Source organism: Acipenser ruthenus, chromosome 13 (assembly GCF_902713425.1).
Source record: "Acipenser ruthenus chromosome 13, fAciRut3.2 maternal haplotype, whole genome shotgun sequence".
NCBI lineage: Eukaryota > Metazoa > Chordata > Actinopteri > Acipenseriformes > Acipenseridae > Acipenser > Acipenser ruthenus.
In genome coordinates, this window is record NC_081201.1 from 13,718,672 (window position 1) to 13,741,263 (window position 22,592).

At 50.2% G+C, this 22,592-nt stretch overlaps 3 non-coding genes across 3 annotated transcripts; all 3 read right to left on the reverse strand.

Moving 5' to 3' along the window:
• Window positions 1-329: 329 nt before the first annotated feature.
• On the reverse strand, window positions 330-523 carry LOC131697331 (U2 spliceosomal RNA). The gene has a single exon (XR_009307177.1). It is a non-coding gene; the product is annotated as a U2 spliceosomal RNA (small nuclear RNA).
• Window positions 524-8,056: 7,533 nt separating this feature from the next.
• LOC131696938 (U2 spliceosomal RNA) lies at window positions 8,057-8,250 on the reverse strand. The gene has a single exon (XR_009306822.1). It is a non-coding gene; the product is annotated as a U2 spliceosomal RNA (small nuclear RNA).
• Window positions 8,251-15,820: 7,570 nt separating this feature from the next.
• On the reverse strand, window positions 15,821-16,013 carry LOC131697083 (U2 spliceosomal RNA). The gene has a single exon (XR_009306965.1). It is a non-coding gene; the product is annotated as a U2 spliceosomal RNA (small nuclear RNA).
• Window positions 16,014-22,592: the final 6,579 nt, after the last annotated feature.

Consider the following 22,592-nt stretch of genomic DNA (forward strand, 5'->3'; position numbering starts at 1 on the left):
GAGGGCTCCTTGCCCCACTAAACAGCTCCGTTTCTGCTTTACCGCTGCGCTCGTCCTCCTCCTCCCACGAGCGCAAGGCCTTCTGGGTACACTGGCCTGCTGCGTGAGCAGAGCAGACTGTCCATCAGTTAGGCAGGCCTGCCTTCCTTATTTGGAACAAACAAACAAACAAACAAAAAAAAAAAAAAAAAAAAAAAAAAAAAACAACAAAAAGAGCGGGAAAAAATACAACCCAGAAAAAGGGAGAGGGAGAGGCTGGCTAGCGCTCTCTCTGTCTCTCTGTCTGCCTGTCTGTCTGCCTGCCTGTCTGTCTCTCTCTTTTTTGACCTTTCTTGTGCACCGTTCCCGGAGGTACTGCAATACCGGGTCGATGCGTGGAGTGGACGGAGCAAGCCCCGGTTCCATCTCCTGCTTCCAAAAATCAATTTAATATAGACGGGTCCCCCTATGGGGGACGTATCAGATATTAAACTGATAAGAACAGATACTACACTTGATCTGAGCCAAGAGGCCGAGAAGCGATGCCCACAATGGTTTTGACCAAACGCCCCGGGCGCGGCCGCCCGCCGGAGCTGCCGGGGTACTCGCTTCTTGGACTGAGGGGAAAAATGGGAAAAAGAAAAAAAAAAGAAAAAGAAAAAAAAAGGTGCCAGGCTCTAATTATTAACACGGCCGGCGCCGCTGTGCTCGTTCTGCTTTTAAACCCATGTCGAGCCCCACCCCGAGGGGCAGGGCTAGCCAAAAATTGCATTGAACTCATAAATGCTCCTCTCCACGGAAATCTTTAGTAAAATACTCTTTTATTGAGATTTTACATTTTTTTACATTTACACCCATTCGTTTTTTCATTCATTTTACATTTCTTTTAAAGATGACATTCATGCATACAGACATACATTTTGTTTTAAAAGCATTTAAAATACATTTAAAAACACCAAGACAATTGTGCTTTGTACATGGTTAAAACAGACACAGATTAAAATCAACATGAAAAAAACCTGTGCTGTTTTAAAAGTGACTGGAAAAAAAGAACCATCTATAAAAAACCAGTGCTTGTGAGGGCCGGGGAGTGCTCTCTAAAAGGTTCAAAAGTGAACATAAAACTAGATCTAAAACAGGGACAGGGGAAAAGGGACAGTGTATAAAACAGTGAGTTAAAATTCTAAAATTTTAAAACACTTAAAATGTAACTTTTAATAGTTTACATTAAAAATCTTAAAGATACATAAAACAAAACAAAACAAAATCAAATAAAACATTCAACGTAAATCAAATAAAAGTCCATAAAACTGAAACAAAAGACTACATAAAACCAGGGCACCGTTGAAAAACGGTCATGCCAGCTAAAAAGGGCGGAATGCTGGCATGACAAAATAAATAAAAGGCTTAGCGGTGCCCCGTAGTCCCGCTCCTAGGAGCTAGCGGTTCCAGTTTTTTCCTTTATTCCATCTTCACGTCCTGAAGTCCGGCGATCCTCCACTCCGCGCAGGCCTTGTCCTTCCCGAGGGTCCGGATGTCCAGAATTACAAAGTCCTTGATAAGAGTTTGTGCCCTTCTGGTCGTGGTGATAGTGTCTAGCTCCTGCTTGTGATAGACACAGACGTTACGGCCTTCCCACAGGATCTGCTTGACAACATTGATGACACGCCAAACGCACTTAGCTGTGCTGGTAGTGATTCCTCCCGCAGGCCCATAGAGCACAGTCTCAGCGGTCATCTTGGCCGTGTCAGCAAACCTGTTTAGGAAGACAGAGACAGAGAGCCAGACACTGCCAGCCACATCACACTCCCAGAAGATATGGGCTGGTGTTTCTCTCTTGCGGCACTTTGCATAGGGGCATGTTTCTACTTGGGCTAGTCCCCTCCTGAACATGAACGCTCGAGTGGGGAGTGCACTGTGGACGGTGTTCCATGCTATATCCTTCTGGACATTACTGAGGCAGCTGTGAGACACATTCTCCCAGATTTTTTGGCTTTGGGTGAGGGAGAAAGTAGCTACTTTTTCAATTTCCTGGGAACCGGCAAGATATTTAGTTACAGCCTTGTATTCCCAGGAGGCCAATTTTGCTTTATCTAAGCCCAATTTATATATAGTGTCCCTTAAGGTTCTATAATACAATGGGGGGTCCCAGGAGTACGGCACGGTGTTATCAATAGTGCAGAGGCCCAAGGCCCTGAGACAGGTGGCAAAATAGAAACGATTCATGTAACATACCTTCCTGTCCAGGGCCTGGATGTTCTTGATAGTTTGCGTGAGCCCCTGCACTCGGGTGAGCTGCACAACGTCCGGGACCCCCTTACCTCCCTTCTTGTCGGCTTTACTCAGAGTGGCTCGCTTTACCCTCTCCATCTTGCTGCCCCAGATAAAGCGGTGGATAATGCGGTCCACCACTTTTTTGGTGGTCCTGTCTGGGGGAAAGATTTTTCCTACATAAGAGAGGATGGGGAACAGTATAGACTTGGTTATTAATACTCTACCCGTCATTGTTAAGGATCTTGTGCTCCATCCGCCAATCTTTTTACGGACCTGGTTAATGGCCGCCGTCCAGCTCTGGGCCCCCGAGCTATTGTTCTCGAAAATGAGGCCCAGAATCTTGATTTTGTCCTTTTTGACAGGGTACATGTCCGACAGTTCCCCATCTACCTGCCAATTTTTAGACACGTAGACTTCGCTCTTGGACTTATTAATCACTGCCCCGGTCGCCGTGCAGTACTTCTCAAGGATATTACTAATCCGAGGTACCGACGATGTGTTGGTGCAAATGAGTGACACATCGTCCATATATGCTGTTGTTTTGACCTGGACCCCGTTGGATCCAGGCAGCTGGAAACCAGTTATATTGGTATCCCTACGAATTGCCTGCAGGAGGGGTTCAATGCACACGACATATAGCAGTGGGGATAGTGGGCAACCCTGTCTGACCCCTGACTGGATAGATATTTTACCAGTCAGGTGCCTGTTCACCAAGACTCGGGTACTAATGTTTGTATATATGGTTTTAACCCACTCCCTAAGTCCAGGAGCGAATTTCATCTGGTCCATCACTTTGTACATATATTCATGGCTTACCCTATCGAACGCCTTCTCCTGGTCAAGGTTGAACAGGCAGAGGGGATGGTTCCGTTCTCTAGAATAAGCCAGAATGTCCCTTGTTAACATTAAAATATCCGTGATGGACCTCCCTGGGACGCCACAAGCCTGGTCAGGGCCAATGACCAAAGGGAGGTGTACTTGTAGCCGGAGCATCAGAGCTTTGGCTAGTATCTTGTAATCCACGCAAAGGAGGCTGATTGGGCGCCAATTCCGTAGATCTTTAACTTCCCCTTTCTTATGAAGGAGAGTAATTACACTCTCCCGCATAGAAGGGCCCAACCGCTTCTCCCTGTAGACCGCTCTGTAGACCTCCGCTAAATGGACTTTTAGCGTGTCCCAAAAAAGATGGTAATACTCACCCGGGATGCCATCTGGACCTGGCGTCTTACCGGTGTTCATGGTCTTAACCGCCTGGGTGAGCTCCTCCAGCGTGAGTTCTGGGTCCTTCTCCTCCTCCTCCTCGTCCCGCACTGAGTCAGGCTCCAACTGGCTCAGGAACCACTCTATCAGGGTGTCATCTGTAGCTTTGATGTTATACAGGTCCCTATAGAAGTTCTCTACCACTTTTTTCACTCCCTCACTATCCTCTACTATCCTCCCCCTGCTGTCGAGCATGGAGGACATCAAGTGCCGCTTCTCCCTCGTTTTCTGGAAGAAGAAGCGAGTACACTTTTCGTCTTCCTCCATTTTTTGCACTTTTGCATTGTGCATGACCTTTCGTTGTTCCTCCCTACAAAGCACTGAAAGATCTAGCTTGGTCTGGGCTATCTCGTCGCTTACAGGGAACCCCCGAAGCTGAAGCAGGCTCAGACGCTGGAGGGCAGCATTCAGGTATTTATATTTGGCCCTCCTTTCTTTTGCTTTCCTCTTGCCTGCTGCTATGAAATAACCCTTAGTTCTCATTTTGACCATCTCCCACCACTCTATAGGGGAGTTGAATAGGTCACGCAAAGTGGTCCACTCAACAAGCCTGCTCTTATAGGCTGCAGCTATGGAGGGGTCATCGAGTAAGGAGGTGTTTAATTTCCAGACCCCTGACCCCATCTGGGAGGTCTGAGGGACCTGCAATGTTACCTGCAGGAGCCTATGGTCAGAGAAGAAGACGGCCTGGGTGTCTACTGCCGTCTTCATAAGGGAGCTGGTATGCAGGACGAGATCTATACGGGAGAAGGAGGTCCCAGATGAGCTCACCCAGGTAAAGGGAGGCACCAGGTCCTTACCTGCATCACACAGGGAGAAATCAGATATTACGGAGGACAAAACTCTACTAGAGCGGTCGTTGCGTGGCCTGCTCCGGTCTACGTCCCTCAGAGCACAATTGAAGTCACCTGACACGATGACGGGTACGTTCCCCAGCAGGAGTGGACGCAGCTGTGGAAAAAATTGAACTCTTTCGTTTTGGTTAGTGGGTGCGTAGACATTGACCAGTCTGAGGGGAGTGTTGTTGTATGTCACATCCACGCTCAGAATTCTACCAGGTTCTACCTCCCTGCTGCTGCGGGAGGTAATAAATGGGTTTTTAAACAGGATACCTACTCCGTCGGCTCTGGCTATGTTGGAGCCCGACCAGAAGGAGTCCCCCAGGGTCCAACTCTCCTTCAGGTCCCTATAATCAGGGCTCGACGAAATACCACACTCCTGCAGAAAGATGAGATCTGCTTTCAAGTTAGCTAGATAGTTTAGTACATCAAATCTTTTTTGTGTCTCCCTGATGCTCCTGACATTAACAGACACACATATCAGGGCCATCAGGGTAGCTAACAAGAAAAGGAGTCGCTCCGTCCACCCCATAGCGACTATGATTGGGAGGTCGGGACACTCTTCCTACTCTTAGCTCTACGCTTGCTTCGAGGGGGCTTGGGCTTATTTGCAACTCCCATCACCCCTGAGAAGGTACTCACTGCTGCCTCGTCCAAGAAGGCACCGTCTTTATATGCACAGTACGTGGAGTTGTTGGGGCTATTCAACTCCCCACAAGGTAAGTCTGGTGGAACTTGCTCAGGGCCCCTCGGAACGTGTGGGTCAGCTTTGTCCTGGGGGGGGGTTATGACAGACAGCATTCTTTGGCTGTTACCGTCTGTTGAATTGGAGCTGTTAGCAGACTTCTGGCTTACCGCGTCCAGGGGTATTCCCATGTCCTCCAGTGCTGTATCTAGGAGGACCTCTAGGGGGCCCCTGGTTTTGCCCATACAAGGGAGGGGGTCAAGGATGCTTTGAAGGGAGGCCCTTCGCTTGAAGAGGGTCATTGCTACCGAGGTACTGCTGGTCAGGGAAGGTGTTGACCCCGACCTCTCCCTCGGTGCATTAGTGAACACCTCTTCTGCGAGGTGTGCTAGGGTTTGTGCCAACGACTGGGAAGGCTGGCTGGGGATGCCCTGGCTGGCTGCTACCTGCCCACTAGGCGGCAGTGTAGCCGTCCCACTCGCCTCCGTCTCTGCCTGCGAGGGCAAGACTGGGGACTTTGTGTGGACATTAGCTGGTTTTGGATCTATGGGGGCCACCTGCAACTTGCTGTCTTTGATCCTGATCTTCTTTCTTTTCCCCCCCTCGTCTCTACCCTTTCTTTTCCCCACCCTCTGCTGGTTCTTCACTCCCTTCCCCTCCTTCTCACTCTCACTTTCACTGTCGCTTTCGCTTTCCTCCCCCACGGACTCAATCCTTATGGCGTCATAACGAGAGCCGAGGGGGAGTGCTGGCGCTGAGAGGGCCCTACTCAGGGGGGGGCCGCTGCTGGGTCCGGGCTCCCTCCCTGCCTCGTGTTCTGCATCAGAGGAGCTACTGGAGGAGCTAGTGGAGTAGCTGTTGTACTCTCTCTCTGGGCTGGGGGAAGGGGTCCTCGTAAAACGGGACATGTCTCGGGGGCGGGGGGGTGAGGGGGGTGCTGGTGATGATGGTGGTGCTGGAGTCTGGGTCTTGGATACTGTTGGTGGTGATGTGGACTGATCTTTGTTACTTGCTCCCTCTTCCTGCTCAGGCCTAGGCTTGTTTGTGTTTGCCTTGCTGGCTCTGGCCATGTTGGCATAGGAAGAGGGGCAGTCCTTAAACAGGTGCCCCTTCTTTCCACACAAATTGCACTGCCTCTCTTCTCTGCAGTGGCTGGTCTCGTGGGGGGCGCCGCAGTTCCTGCACTTGACTACAGTACACGCGGCCGCCAGGTGTCCTAATTCCCCACATTTCCTGCAGAGTTTTGGCATCCCATTATAGAATACCAGCCCTCTGTTGGGCCCTAACACTATGGAGTTTGGAATGTGGCGGACGCCTCCAATGCCCGATGGATCAACATTAAGGCGTACCAGCCACTTTCTGGCTCCTGTCCAAACCCCATCTTCATCTGTAATTTTCCTCCCTTCTGATGACACCCTCCCATAGCGGTTAAGCCATGTTGTAATATCATAGTCGCTAACAGCCTCATTGAAAAATTGGACAGTAACAACTTTCATTTCTCTGTCTGTCAGTGCATCCACACAAAATTCTTTGTATGGAGCGAGATATTTATTCTCCCCCCAAAAGGACCACATTTCTTGTAACTTTTGGGGGTTCCTAAAACTGACCTCAAACACTTCCTTAAGCCCTGGCAATTTCACCAAACAATTCAAGTCAGAAGGGGAAAAACCCATACCCCTCTGAAGAATGGTCCGGCTGAACTCCAGTCTCGTCAGTCCTGGTTCCGTTTCCTCTTGCTGGGTCCTTGTGAAGCGCACCGCATTGTGCCTCCTAGTCTCCTGGGTTGGCCGGAACGCCATCCTTCAGCTGGCTCCTCCGATTGGGGTGGGAGAAGCCTCTGGACGTCCGGGTTGTCTCTCTCTACGGAAAAGAAACAACGTAAGCAGCAAATCTGGGCAGTTGAAGGAACTATTACTTTAGTCCCTGAGGAGATGGTCGCCTCGCAAGAGGGACCCCCTCCCCAGGTGAACGGTGTCCTTCCCTGGCGGAGTAGGGGGCGCTGCTTGGCACCGAGACCACGTAGGAAGAATCGTGGCTGTGACGCCTCCTCGGGGTCCGGGGCCGCCCTCTGCTCCTCCCAGATGGCGCCCTCTGCTGGGCGCCTGCTGCTCTCTCGGTCTGGATCTCGATTACAATCAAGGGCTGGGGATGAGGTCGTCTAGGTCATCAAAGGGTCCTCAAAGGTCGTCTGGATGGTAGGTCCTCCTTCTCTCTAACTCCAGGAACGTCTGGAAAAGCCTGAAAAAGAAAAAAACTGGAACCGCCTGAAAAAGAAAAAACTGCTCTCAACAGTCAACAAAATCTTGAAAGACCCTCGGCCTGGATTGGGCAAGCCAAAACCAGACTGAGCATTAGTCTTCCAAAAAGTTGCCGAGCTGAAGAAAGCCAGTCAAAAATAAAAAAAAATTCTGTTCCTCCTCACCCGAACAAACCTCTCACAGACCCTCGGAGGGAGCGGGCAATGCCACTACCCTCTAAGCCTTAGTCTTAGAAAGATTTATTCGAACTGAAGAGAAGCCAGAGTGTGGTTTTACTGGTAGCCCAGCCCTTCCGGCCGGCCCAAAGGCCTTCTCCTCTACCCGGCGGCAAGGCCAAACAAAACCAAACAAAACAGGGAACTCTTCCCAAAACGCAAGTGCCGTTCGGTCCCGGCAAAGGGGCGCTTTGCTGCTGCTGCCGCCTTGAAAGCGAGGGCTCCTTGCCCCACTAAACAGCTCCGTTTCTGCTTTACCGCTGCGCTCGTCCTCCTCCTCCCACGAGCGCAAGGCCTTCTGGGTACACTGGCCTGCTGCGTGAGCAGAGCAGACTGTCCATCAGTTAGGCAGGCCTGCCTTCCTTATTTGGAACAAACAAACAAACAAACAAAAAAAAAAAAAAAAAAAAAAAAAAAAAAACAACAAAAAGAGCGGGAAAAAATACAACCCAGAAAAAGGGAGAGGGAGAGGCTGGCTAGCGCTCTCTCTGTCTCTCTGTCTGCCTGTCTGTCTGCCTGCCTGTCTGTCTCTCTCTTTTTTGACCTTTCTTGTGCACCGTTCCCGGAGGTACTGCAATACCGGGTCGATGCGTGGAGTGGACGGAGCAAGCCCCGGTTCCATCTCCTGCTTCCAAAAATCAATTTAATATAGACGGGTCCCCCTATGGGGGACGTATCAGATATTAAACTGATAAGAACAGATACTACACTTGATCTGAGCCAAGAGGCCGAGAAGCGATGCCCACAATGGTTTTGACCAAACGCCCCGGGCGCGGCCGCCCGCCGGAGCTGCCGGGGTACTCGCTTCTTGGACTGAGGGGAAAAATGGGAAAAAGAAAAAAAAAAGAAAAAGAAAAAAAAAGGTGCCAGGCTCTAATTATTAACACGGCCGGCGCCGCTGTGCTCGTTCTGCTTTTAAACCCATGTCGAGCCCCACCCCGAGGGGCAGGGCTAGCCAAAAATTGCATTGAACTCATAAATGCTCCTCTCCACGGAAATCTTTAGTAAAATACTCTTTTATTGAGATTTTACATTTTTTTACATTTACACCCATTCGTTTTTTCATTCATTTTACATTTCTTTTAAAGATGACATTCATGCATACAGACATACATTTTGTTTTAAAAGCATTTAAAATACATTTAAAAACACCAAGACAATTGTGCTTTGTACATGGTTAAAACAGACACAGATTAAAATCAACATGAAAAAAACCTGTGCTGTTTTAAAAGTGACTGGAAAAAAAGAACCATCTATAAAAAACCAGTGCTTGTGAGGGCCGGGGAGTGCTCTCTAAAAGGTTCAAAAGTGAACATAAAACTAGATCTAAAACAGGGACAGGGGAAAAGGGACAGTGTATAAAACAGTGAGTTAAAATTCTAAAATTTTAAAACACTTAAAATGTAACTTTTAATAGTTTACATTAAAAATCTTAAAGATACATAAAACAAAACAAAACAAAATCAAATAAAACATTCAACGTAAATCAAATAAAAGTCCATAAAACTGAAACAAAAGACTACATAAAACCAGGGCACCGTTGAAAAACGGTCATGCCAGCTAAAAAGGGCGGAATGCTGGCATGACAAAATAAATAAAAGGCTTAGCGGTGCCCCGTAGTCCCGCTCCTAGGAGCTAGCGGTTCCAGTTTTTTCCTTTATTCCATCTTCACGTCCTGAAGTCCGGCGATCCTCCACTCCGCGCAGGCCTTGTCCTTCCCGAGGGTCCGGATGTCCAGAATTACAAAGTCCTTGATAAGAGTTTGTGCCCTTCTGGTCGTGGTGATAGTGTCTAGCTCCTGCTTGTGATAGACACAGACGTTACGGCCTTCCCACAGGATCTGCTTGACAACATTGATGACACGCCAAACGCACTTAGCTGTGCTGGTAGTGATTCCTCCCGCAGGCCCATAGAGCACAGTCTCAGCGGTCATCTTGGCCGTGTCAGCAAACCTGTTTAGGAAGACAGAGACAGAGAGCCAGACACTGCCAGCCACATCACACTCCCAGAAGATATGGGCTGGTGTTTCTCTCTTGCGGCACTTTGCATAGGGGCATGTTTCTACTTGGGCTAGTCCCCTCCTGAACATGAACGCTCGAGTGGGGAGTGCACTGTGGACGGTGTTCCATGCTATATCCTTCTGGACATTACTGAGGCAGCTGTGAGACACATTCTCCCAGATTTTTTGGCTTTGGGTGAGGGAGAAAGTAGCTACTTTTTCAATTTCCTGGGAACCGGCAAGATATTTAGTTACAGCCTTGTATTCCCAGGAGGCCAATTTTGCTTTATCTAAGCCCAATTTATATATAGTGTCCCTTAAGGTTCTATAATACAATGGGGGGTCCCAGGAGTACGGCACGGTGTTATCAATAGTGCAGAGGCCCAAGGCCCTGAGACAGGTGGCAAAATAGAAACGATTCATGTAACATACCTTCCTGTCCAGGGCCTGGATGTTCTTGATAGTTTGCGTGAGCCCCTGCACTCGGGTGAGCTGCACAACGTCCGGGACCCCCTTACCTCCCTTCTTGTCGGCTTTACTCAGAGTGGCTCGCTTTACCCTCTCCATCTTGCTGCCCCAGATAAAGCGGTGGATAATGCGGTCCACCACTTTTTTGGTGGTCCTGTCTGGGGGAAAGATTTTTCCTACATAAGAGAGGATGGGGAACAGTATAGACTTGGTTATTAATACTCTACCCGTCATTGTTAAGGATCTTGTGCTCCATCCGCCAATCTTTTTACGGACCTGGTTAATGGCCGCCGTCCAGCTCTGGGCCCCCGAGCTATTGTTCTCGAAAATGAGGCCCAGAATCTTGATTTTGTCCTTTTTGACAGGGTACATGTCCGACAGTTCCCCATCTACCTGCCAATTTTTAGACACGTAGACTTCGCTCTTGGACTTATTAATCACTGCCCCGGTCGCCGTGCAGTACTTCTCAAGGATATTACTAATCCGAGGTACCGACGATGTGTTGGTGCAAATGAGTGACACATCGTCCATATATGCTGTTGTTTTGACCTGGACCCCGTTGGATCCAGGCAGCTGGAAACCAGTTATATTGGTATCCCTACGAATTGCCTGCAGGAGGGGTTCAATGCACACGACATATAGCAGTGGGGATAGTGGGCAACCCTGTCTGACCCCTGACTGGATAGATATTTTACCAGTCAGGTGCCTGTTCACCAAGACTCGGGTACTAATGTTTGTATATATGGTTTTAACCCACTCCCTAAGTCCAGGAGCGAATTTCATCTGGTCCATCACTTTGTACATATATTCATGGCTTACCCTATCGAACGCCTTCTCCTGGTCAAGGTTGAACAGGCAGAGGGGATGGTTCCGTTCTCTAGAATAAGCCAGAATGTCCCTTGTTAACATTAAAATATCCGTGATGGACCTCCCTGGGACGCCACAAGCCTGGTCAGGGCCAATGACCAAAGGGAGGTGTACTTGTAGCCGGAGCATCAGAGCTTTGGCTAGTATCTTGTAATCCACGCAAAGGAGGCTGATTGGGCGCCAATTCCGTAGATCTTTAACTTCCCCTTTCTTATGAAGGAGAGTAATTACACTCTCCCGCATAGAAGGGCCCAACCGCTTCTCCCTGTAGACCGCTCTGTAGACCTCCGCTAAATGGACTTTTAGCGTGTCCCAAAAAAGATGGTAATACTCACCCGGGATGCCATCTGGACCTGGCGTCTTACCGGTGTTCATGGTCTTAACCGCCTGGGTGAGCTCCTCCAGCGTGAGTTCTGGGTCCTTCTCCTCCTCCTCCTCGTCCCGCACTGAGTCAGGCTCCAACTGGCTCAGGAACCACTCTATCAGGGTGTCATCTGTAGCTTTGATGTTATACAGGTCCCTATAGAAGTTCTCTACCACTTTTTTCACTCCCTCACTATCCTCTACTATCCTCCCCCTGCTGTCGAGCATGGAGGACATCAAGTGCCGCTTCTCCCTCGTTTTCTGGAAGAAGAAGCGAGTACACTTTTCGTCTTCCTCCATTTTTTGCACTTTTGCATTGTGCATGACCTTTCGTTGTTCCTCCCTACAAAGCACTGAAAGATCTAGCTTGGTCTGGGCTATCTCGTCGCTTACAGGGAACCCCCGAAGCTGAAGCAGGCTCAGACGCTGGAGGGCAGCATTCAGGTATTTATATTTGGCCCTCCTTTCTTTTGCTTTCCTCTTGCCTGCTGCTATGAAATAACCCTTAGTTCTCATTTTGACCATCTCCCACCACTCTATAGGGGAGTTGAATAGGTCACGCAAAGTGGTCCACTCAACAAGCCTGCTCTTATAGGCTGCAGCTATGGAGGGGTCATCGAGTAAGGAGGTGTTTAATTTCCAGACCCCTGACCCCATCTGGGAGGTCTGAGGGACCTGCAATGTTACCTGCAGGAGCCTATGGTCAGAGAAGAAGACGGCCTGGGTGTCTACTGCCGTCTTCATAAGGGAGCTGGTATGCAGGACGAGATCTATACGGGAGAAGGAGGTCCCAGATGAGCTCACCCAGGTAAAGGGAGGCACCAGGTCCTTACCTGCATCACACAGGGAGAAATCAGATATTACGGAGGACAAAACTCTACTAGAGCGGTCGTTGCGTGGCCTGCTCCGGTCTACGTCCCTCAGAGCACAATTGAAGTCACCTGACACGATGACGGGTACGTTCCCCAGCAGGAGTGGACGCAGCTGTGGAAAAAATTGAACTCTTTCGTTTTGGTTAGTGGGTGCGTAGACATTGACCAGTCTGAGGGGAGTGTTGTTGTATGTCACATCCACGCTCAGAATTCTACCAGGTTCTACCTCCCTGCTGCTGCGGGAGGTAATAAATGGGTTTTTAAACAGGATACCTACTCCGTCGGCTCTGGCTATGTTGGAGCCCGACCAGAAGGAGTCCCCCAGGGTCCAACTCTCCTTCAGGTCCCTATAATCAGGGCTCGACGAAATACCACACTCCTGCAGAAAGATGAGATCTGCTTTCAAGTTAGCTAGATAGTTTAGTACATCAAATCTTTTTTGTCTCTCCCTGATGCTCCTGACATTAACAGACACACATATCAGGGCCATCAGGGTAGCTAACAAGAAAAGGAGTCGCTCCGTCCACCCCATAGCGACTATGATTGGGAGGTCGGGACACTCTTCCTACTCTTAGCTCTACGCTTGCTTCGAGGGGGCTTGGGCTTATTTGCAACTCCCATCACCCCTGAGAAGGTACTCACTGCTGCCTCGTCCAAGAAGGCACCGTCTTTATATGCACAGTACGTGGAGTTGTTGGGGCTATTCAACTCCCCACAAGGTAAGTCTGGTGGAACTTGCTCAGGGCCCCTCGGAACGTGTGGGTCAGCTTTGTCCTGGGGGGGGGTTATGACAGACAGCATTCTTTGGCTGTTACCGTCTGTTGAATTGGAGCTGTTAGCAGACTTCTGGCTTACCGCGTCCAGGGGTATTCCCATGTCCTCCAGTGCTGTATCTAGGAGGACCTCTAGGGGGCCCCTGGTTTTGCCCATACAAGGGAGGGGGTCAAGGATGCTTTGAAGGGAGGCCCTTCGCTTGAAGAGGGTCATTGCTACCGAGGTACTGCTGGTCAGGGAAGGTGTTGACCCCGACCTCTCCCTCGGTGCATTAGTGAACACCTCTTCTGCGAGGTGTGCTAGGGTTTGTGCCAACGACTGGGAAGGCTGGCTGGGGATGCCCTGGCTGGCTGCTACCTGCCCACTAGGCGGCAGTGTAGCCGTCCCACTCGCCTCCGTCTCTGCCTGCGAGGGCAAGACTGGGGACTTTGTGTGGACATTAGCTGGTTTTGGATCTATGGGGGCCACCTGCAACTTGCTGTCTTTGATCCTGATCTTCTTTCTTTTCCCCCCCTCGTCTCTACCCTTTCTTTTCCCCACCCTCTGCTGGTTCTTCACTCCCTTCCCCTCCTTCTCACTCTCACTTTCACTGTCGCTTTCGCTTTCCTCCCCCACGGACTCAATCCTTATGGCGTCATAACGAGAGCCGAGGGGGAGTGCTGGCGCTGAGAGGGCCCTACTCAGGGGGGGGGCCGCTGCTGGGTCCGGGCTCCCTCCCTGCCTCGTGTTCTGCATCAGAGGAGCTACTGGAGGAGCTAGTGGAGTAGTGGAGTAGCTGTTGTACTCTCTCTCTGGGCTGGGGGAAGGGGTCCTCGTAAAACGGGACATGTCTCGGGGGCGGGGGGGTGAGGGGGGTGCTGGTGATGATGGTGGTGCTGGAGTCTGGGTCTTGGATACTGTTGGTGGTGATGTGGACTGATCTTTGTTACTTGCTCCCTCTTCCTGCTCAGGCCTAGGCTTGTTTGTGTTTGCCTTGCTGGCTCTGGCCATGTTGGCATAGGAAGAGGGGCAGTCCTTAAACAGGTGCCCCTTCTTTCCACACAAATTGCACTGCCTCTCTTCTCTGCAGTGGCTGGTCTCGTGGGGGGCGCCGCAGTTCCTGCACTTGACTACAGTACACGCGGCCGCCAGGTGTCCTAATTCCCCACATTTCCTGCAGAGTTTTGGCATCCCATTATAGAATACCAGCCCTCTGTTGGGCCCTAACACTATGGAGTTTGGAATGTGGCGGACGCCTCCAATGCCCGATGGATCAACATTAAGGCGTACCAGCACTTTCTGGCTCCTGTCCAAACCCCATCTTCATCTGTAATTTTCCTCCCTTCTGATGACACCCTCCCATAGCGGTTAAGCCATGTTGTAATATCATAGTCGCTAACAGCCTCATTGAAAAATTGGACAGTAACAACTTTCATTTCTCTGTCTGTCAGTGCATCCACACAAAATTCTTTGTATGGAGCGAGATATTATTCTCCCCCCAAAAGGACCACATTTCTTGTAACTTTTGGGGGTTCCTAAAACTGACCTCAAACACTTCCTTAAGCCCTGGCAATTTCACCAAACAATTCAAGTCAGAAGGGGAAAAACCCATACCCCTCTGAAGAATGGTCCGGCTGAACTCCAGTCTCGTCAGTCCTGGTTCCGTTTCCTCTTGCTGGGTCCTTGTGAAGCGCACCGCATTGTGCCTCCTAGTCTCCTGGGTTGGCCGGAACGCCATCCTTCAGCTGGCTCCTCCGATTGGGGTGGGAGAAGCCTCTGGACGTCCGGGTTGTCTCTCTCTACGGAAAAGAAACAACGTAAGCAGCAAATCTGGGCAGTTGAAGGAACTATTACTTTAGTCCCTGAGGAGATGGTCGCCTCGCAAGAGGGACCCCCTCCCCAGGTGAACGGTGTCCTTCCCTGGCGGAGTAGGGGCGCTGCTTGGCACCGAGACCACGTAGGAAGAATCGTGGCTGTGACGCCTCCTCGGGGTCCGGGGCCGCCCTCTGCTCCTCCCAGATGGCGCCCTCTGCTGGGCGCCTGCTGCTCTCTCGGTCTGGATCTCGATTACAATCAAGGGCTGGGGATGAGGTCGTCTAGGTCATCAAAGGGTCCTCAAAGGTCGTCTGGATGGTAGGTCCTCCTTCTCTCTAACTCCAGGAACGTCTGGAAAAGCCTGAAAAAGAAAAAACTGGAACCGCCTGAAAAAGAAAAAACTGCTCTCAACAGTCAACAAAATCTTGAAAGACCCTCGGCCTGGATTGGGCAAGCCAAAACAGACTGAGCATTAGTCTTCCAAAAAGTTGCCGAGCTGAAGAAAGCCAGTCAAAAATAAAAAAAAATTCTGTTCCTCCTCACCCGAACAAACCTCTCACAGACCCTCGGAGGGAGCGGGCAATGCCACTACCCTCTAAGCCTTAGTCTTAGAAAGATTTATTCGAACTGAAGAGAAGCCAGAGTGTGGTTTTACTGGTAGCCCAGCCCTTCCGGCCGGCCCAAAGGCCTTCTCCTCTACCCGGCGGCAAGGCCAAACAAAACCAAACAAAACAGGGAACTCTTCCCAAAACGCAAGTGCCGTTCGGTCCCGGCAAAGGGGCGCTTTGCTGCTGCTGCCGCCTTGAAAGCGAGGGCTCCTTGCCCCACTAAACAGCTCCGTTTCTGCTTTACCGCTGCGCTCGTCCTCCTCCTCCCACGAGCGCAAGGCCTTCTGGGTACACTGGCCTGCTGCGTGAGCAGAGCAGACTGTCCATCAGTTAGGCAGGCCTGCCTTCCTTATTTGGAACAAACAAACAAACAAACAAAAAAAAAAAAAAAAAAAAAAAAAAAAAACAACAAAAAGAGCGGGAAAAATACAACCCAAAAAAGGAGAGGGAGAGGCTGGCTAGCGCTCTCTCTGTCTCTCTGTCTCTCTGTCTGCCTGTCTGTCTGCCTGTCTGCCTGCCTGCCTGCCTGCCCTGCCTGCCTGTCTGTCTCTCTCTTTTTTGACCTTTCTTGTGCACCGTTCCCGGAGGTACTGCAATACCGGGTCGATGCGTGGAGTGGACGGAGCAAGCCCCGGTCCATCTCCTGCTTCCAAAAATCAATTTAATATAGACGGGTCCCCCTATGGGGGACGTATCAGATATTAAACTGATAAGAACAGATACTACACTTGATCTGAGCCAAGAGGCCGAGAAGCGATGCCCACAATGGTTTTGACCAAACGCCCCGGGCGCGGCCGCCCGCCGGAGCTGCCGGGGTACTCGCTTCTTGGACTGAGGGGAAAAATGGGAAAAAGAAAAAAAAAAGAAAAAGAAAAAAAAAGGTGCCAGGCTCTAATTATTAACACGGCCGGCGCCGCTGTGCTCGTTCTGCTTTTAAACCCATGTCGAGCCCCACCCCGAGGGGCAGGGCTAGCCAAAAATTGCATTGAACTCATAAATGCTCCTCTCCACGGAAATCTTTAGTAAAATACTCTTTTATTGAGATTTTACATTTTTTTACATTTACACCCATTCGTTTTTTCATTCATTTTACATTTCTTTTAAAGATGACATTCATGCATACAGACATACATTTTGTTTTAAAAGCATTTAAAATACATTTAAAAACACCAAGACAATTGTGCTTTGTACATGGTTAAAACAGACACAGATTAAAATCAACATGAAAAAAACCTGTGCTGTTTTAAAAGTGACTGGAAAAAAAGAACCATCTATAAAAAACCAGTGCTTGTGAGGGCCGGGGAGTGCTCTCTAAAAAGGTTCAAAAGTGAACATAAAACTAGATCTAAAACAGGGACAGGGGAAAAGGGACAGTGTATAAAACAGTGAGTTAAAATTCTAAAATTTTAAAACACTTAAAATGTAACTTTTAATAGTTAACATTAAAAATCTTTTAGATACATAAAACAAAACAAAACAAAAATCAAATAAAACATTCAAAATAAATCAAATCAAAATCCATAAAACTGAAACAAAAAGACTACATAAAACCAGGGCACCGTTCAAAAACGGTCATGCCAGCTAAAAAGGGCGGAATGCTGGCATGACAAAATAAATAAAAGGCTTAGCGGTGCCCCGTAGTCCCGCTCCTAGGAGCTAGCGGTTCCAGTTTTTTCCTTTATTCCATCTTCACGTCCTGAAGTCCGGCGATCCTCCACTCCGCGCAGGCCTTGTCCTTCCCGAGGGTCCGGATGTCCAGAATTACAAAGTCCTTGATAAGAGTTTGTGCCCTTCTGGTCGTGGTGATAGTGTCTAGCTCCTGCTTGTGATAGACACAGACGTTACGGCCTTCCCACAGGATCTGCTTGACAACATTGATGACACGCCAAACGCACTTAGCTGTGCTGGTAGTGATTCCTCCCGCAGGCCCATAGAGCACAGTCTCAGCGGTCATCTTGGCCGTGTCAGCAAACCTGTTTAGGAAGACAGAGACAGAGAGCCAGACACTGCCAGCCACATCACACTCCCAGAAGATATGGGCTGGTGTTTCTCTCTTGCGGCACTTTGCATAGGGGCATGTTTCTACTTGGGCTAGTCCCCTCCTGAACATGAACGCTCGAGTGGGGAGTGCACTGTGGACGGTGTTCCATGCTATATCCTTCTGGACATTACTGAGGCAGCTGTGAGACACATTCTCCCAGATTTTTTGGCTTTGGGTGAGGGAGAAAGTAGCTACTTTTTCAATTTCCTGGGAACCGGCAAGATATTTAGTTACAGCCTTGTATTCCCAGGAGGCCAATTTTGCTTTATCTAAGCCCAATTTATATATAGTGTCCCTTAAGGTTCTATAATACAATGGGGGGGTCCCAGGAGTACGGCACGGTGTTATCAATAGTGCAGAGGCCCAAGGCCCTGAGACAGGTGGCAAAATAGAAACGATTCATGTAACATACCTTCCTGTCCAGGGCCTGGATGTTCTTGATAGTTTGCGTGAGCCCCTGCACTCGGGTGAGCTGCACAACGTCCGGGACCCCCTTACCTCCCTTCTTGTCGGCTTTACTCAGAGTGGCTCGCTTTACCCTCTCCATCTTGCTGCCCCAGATAAAGCGGTGGATAATGCGGTCCACCACTTTTTTGGTGGTCCTGTCTGGGGGAAAGATTTTTCCTACATAAGAGAGGATGGGGAACAGTATAGACTTGGTTATTAATACTCTACCCGTCATTGTTAAGGATCTTGTGCTCCATCCGCCAATCTTTTTACGGACCTGGTTAATGGCCGCCGTCCAGCTCTGGGCCCCCGAGCTATTGTTCTCGAAAATGAGGCCCAGAATCTTGATTTTGTCCTTTTTGACAGGGTACATGTCCGACAGTTCCCTATCTACCTGCCAATTTTTAGACACGTAGACTTCGCTCTTGGACTTATTAATCACTGCCCCGGTCGCCGTGCAGTACTTCTCAAGGATATTACTAATCCGAGGTACCGACGATGTGTTGGTGCAAATGAGTGACACATCGTCCATATATGCTGTTGTTTTGACCTGGACCCCGTTGGATCCAGGCAGCTGGAAACCAGTTATATTGGTATCCCTACGAATTGCCTGCAGGAGGGGTTCAATGCACACGACATATAGCAGTGGGGATAGTGGGCAACCCTGTCTGACCCCTGACTGGATAGATATTTTACCAGTCAGGTGCCTGTTCACCAAGACTCGGGTACTAATGTTTGTATATATGGTTTTAACCCACTCCCTAAGTCCAGGAGCGAATTTCATCTGGTCCATCACTTTGTACATATATTCATGGCTTACCCTATCGAACGCCTTCTCCTGGTCAAGGTTGAACAGGCAGAGGGGATGGTTCCGTTCTCTAGAATAAGCCAGAATGTCCCTTGTTAACATTAAAATATCCGTGATGGACCTCCCTGGGACGCCACAAGCCTGGTCAGGGCCAATGACCAAAGGGAGGTGTACTTGTAGCCGGAGCATCAGAGCTTTGGCTAGTATCTTGTAATCCACGCAAAGGAGGCTGATTGGGCGCCAATTCCGTAGATCTTTAACTTCCCCTTTCTTATGAAGGAGAGTAATTACACTCTCCCGCATAGAAGGGCCCAACCGCTTCTCCCTGTAGACCGCTCTGTAGACCTCCGCTAAATGGACTTTTAGCGTGTCCCAAAAAAGATGGTAATACTCACCCGGGATGCCATCTGGACCTGGCGTCTTACCGGTGTTCATGGTCTTAACCGCCTGGGTGAGCTCCTCCAGCGTGAGTTCTGGGTCCTTCTCCTCCTCCTCGTCGTCCCGCACTGAGTCAGGCTCCAACTGGCTCAGGAACCACTCTATCAGGGTGTCATCTGTAGCTTTGATGTTATACAGGTCCCTATAGAAGTTCTCTACCACTTTTTTCACTCCCTCACTATCCTCTACTATCCTCCCCCTGCTGTCGAGCATGGAGGACATCAAGTGCCGCTTCTCCCTCGTTTTCTGGAAGAAGAAGCGAGTACACTTTTCGTCTTCCTCCATTTTTTGCACTTTTGCATTGTGCATGACCTTTCGTTGTTCCTCCCTACAAAGCACTGAAAGATCTAGCTTGGTCTGGGCTATCTCGTCGCTTACAGGGAACCCCCGAAGCTGAAGCAGGCTCAGACGCTGGAGGGCAGCATTCAGGTGTTTATATTTGGCCCTCCTTTCTTTTGCTTTCCTCTTGCCTGCTGCTATGAAATAACCCTTAGTTCTCATTTTGACCATCTCCCACCACTCTATAGGGGAGTTGAATAGGTCACGCAAAGTGGTCCACTCAACAAGCCTGCTCTTATAGGCTGCAGCTATGGAGGGGTCATCGAGTAAGGAGGTGTTTAATTTCCAGACCCCTGACCCCATCTGGGAGGTCTGAGGGACCTGCAATGTTACCTGCAGGAGCCTATGGTCAGAGAAGAAGACGGCCTGGGTGTCTACTGCCGTCTTCGTAAGGGAGCTGGTATGCAGGACGAGATCTATACGGGAGAAGGAGGTCCCAGATGAGCTCACCCAGGTAAAGGGAGGCACCAGGTCCTTACCTGCATCACACAGGGAGAAATCAGATATTACGGAGGACAAAACTCTACTAGAGCGGTCGTTGCGTGGCCTGCTCCGGTCTACGTCCCTCAGAGCACAATTGAAGTCACCTGACACGATGACGGGTACGTTCCCCAGCAGGAGTGGACGCAGCTGTGGAAAAAATTGAACTCTTTCGTTTTGGTTAGTGGGTGCGTAGACATTGACCAGTCTGAGGGGAGTGTTGTTGTATGTCACATCCACGCTCAGAATTCTACCAGGTTCTACCTCCCTGCTGCTGCGGGAGGTAATAAATGGGTTTTTAAACAGGATACCTACTCCGTCGGCTCTGGCTATGTTGGAGCCCGACCAGAAGGAGTCCCCCAGGGTCCAACTCTCCTTCAGGTCCCTATAATCAGGGCTCGACGAAATACCACACTCCTGCAGAAAGATGAGATCTGCTTTCAAGTTAGCTAGATAGTTTAGTACATCAAATCTTTTTTGTGTCTCCCTGATGCTCCTGACATTAACAGACACACATATCAGGGCCATCAGGGTAGCTAACAAGAAAAGGAGTCGTTGCGTCCACCCCATAGCGACTATGATTGGGAGGTCTGGACACTCTTCCTACTCTTAGCTCTACGCTTGCTTCGAGGGGGCTTGGGCTTATTTGCAACTCCCATCACCCCTGAGAAGGTACTCACTGCTGCCTCGTCCAAGAAGGCACCGTCTTTATATGCACAGTACTTGGAGTTGTTGGGGCTATTCAACTCCCCACAAGGTAAGTCTGGTGGAACTTGCTCAGGGCCCCTCGGAACGTGTGGGTCAGCTTTGTCCTGGGGGGGGGTTATGACAGACAGCATTCTTTGGCTGTTACCGTCTGTTGAATTGGAGCTGTTAGCAGACTTCTGGCTTACCGCGTCCAGGGGTATTCCCATGTCCTCCAGTGCTGTATCTAGGAGGACCTCTAGGGGGCCCCTGGTTTTGCCCATACAAGGGAGGGGGTCAAGGATGCTTTGAAGGGAGGCCCTTCGCTTGAAGAGGGTCATTGCTACCGAGGTACTGCTGGTCAGGGAAGGTGTTGACCCCGACCTCTCCCTCGGTGCATTAGTGAACACCTCTTCTGCGAGGTGTGCTAGGGTTTGTGCCAACGACTGGGAAGGCTGGCTGGGGATGCCCTGGCTGGCTGCTACCTGCCCACTAGGCGGCAGTGTAGCCGTCCCACTCGCCTCCGTCTCTGCCTGCGAGGGCAAGACTGGGGACTTTGTGTGGACATTAGCTGGTTTTGGATCTATGGGGGGCACCTGCAACTTGCTGTCTTTGATCCTGATCTTCTTTCTTTTCCCCCCCTCGTCTCTACCCTTTCTTTTCCCCACCCTCTGCTGGTTCTTCACTCCCTTCCCCTCCTTCTCACTCTCACTTTCACTGTCGCTTTCGCTTTCCTCCCCCACGGACTCAATCCTTATGGCGTCATAACGAGAGCCGAGGGGGAGTGCTGGCGCTGAGAGGGCCCTACTCAGGGGGGGGCCGCTGCTGGGTCCGGGCTCCCTCCCTGCCTCGTGTTCTGCATCAGAGGAGCTACTGGAGGAGCTAGTGGAGTAGCTGTTGTACTCTCTCTCTGGGCTGGGGGAAGGGGTCCTCGTAAAACGGGACATGTCTCGGGGGCGGGGGGGTGAGGGGGGTGCTGGTGATGATGGTGGTGCTGGAGTCTGGGTCTTGGATACTGTTGGTGGTGATGTGGACTGATCTTTGTTACTTGCTCCCTCTTCCTGCTCAGGCCTAGGCTTGTTGGTATTTGCCTTGCTGGCTCTGGCCATGTTGGCATAGGAAGAGGGGCAGTCCTTAAACAGGTGCCCCTTTTTTCCACACAAATTGCACTGCCTCTCTTCTCTGCAGTGGCTGGTCTCGTGGGGGGCGCCGCAGTTCCTGCACTTGACTACAGTACATGCGGCCGCCAGGTGTCCTAATTCCCCACATTTCCTGCAGAGTTTTGGCATCCCATTATAGAATACCAGCCCTCTGTTGGGCCCTAACACTATGGAGTTTGGAATGTGGCGGACGCCTCCAATGCCCGATGGATCAACATTAAGGCGTACCAGCCACTTTCTGGCTCCTGTCCAAACCCCATCTTCATCTGTAATTTTCCTCCCTTCTGATGACACCCTCCCATAGCGGTTAAGCCATGTTGTAATATCATAGTCGCTAACAGCCTCATTGAAAAATTGGACAGTAACAACTTTCATTTCTCTGTCTGTCAGTGCATCCACACAAAATTCTTTGTATGGAGCGAGATATTTATTCTCCCCCCAAAAGGACCACATTTCTTGTAACTTTTGGGGGTTCCTAAAACTGACCTCAAACACTTCCTTAAGCCCTGGCAATTTCACCAAACAATTCAAGTCAGAAGGGGAAAAACCCATACCCCTCTGAAGAATGGTCCGGCTGAACTCCAGTCTCGTCAGTCCTGGTTCCGTTTCCTCTTGCTGGGTCCTTGTGAAGCGCACCGCATTGTGCCTCCTGGTCTCCTGGGTTGGCCGGAACGCCATCCTTCAGCTGGCTCCTCCGATTGGGGTGGGAGAAGCCTCTGGACGTCCGGGTTGTCTCTCTCTACGAAAAAGAGACAACGTAAGCAGCAAATCTGGGCAGTTGAAGGAACTATTACTTTAGTCCCTGAGGAGATGGTCGCCTCGCAAGAGGGACCCCCTCCCCAGGTGAACGGTGTCCTTCCCTGGCGGAGTAGGGGGCGCTGCTTGGCACCGAGACCACGTAGGAAGAATCGTGGCTGTGACGCCTCCTCGGGGTTCGGGG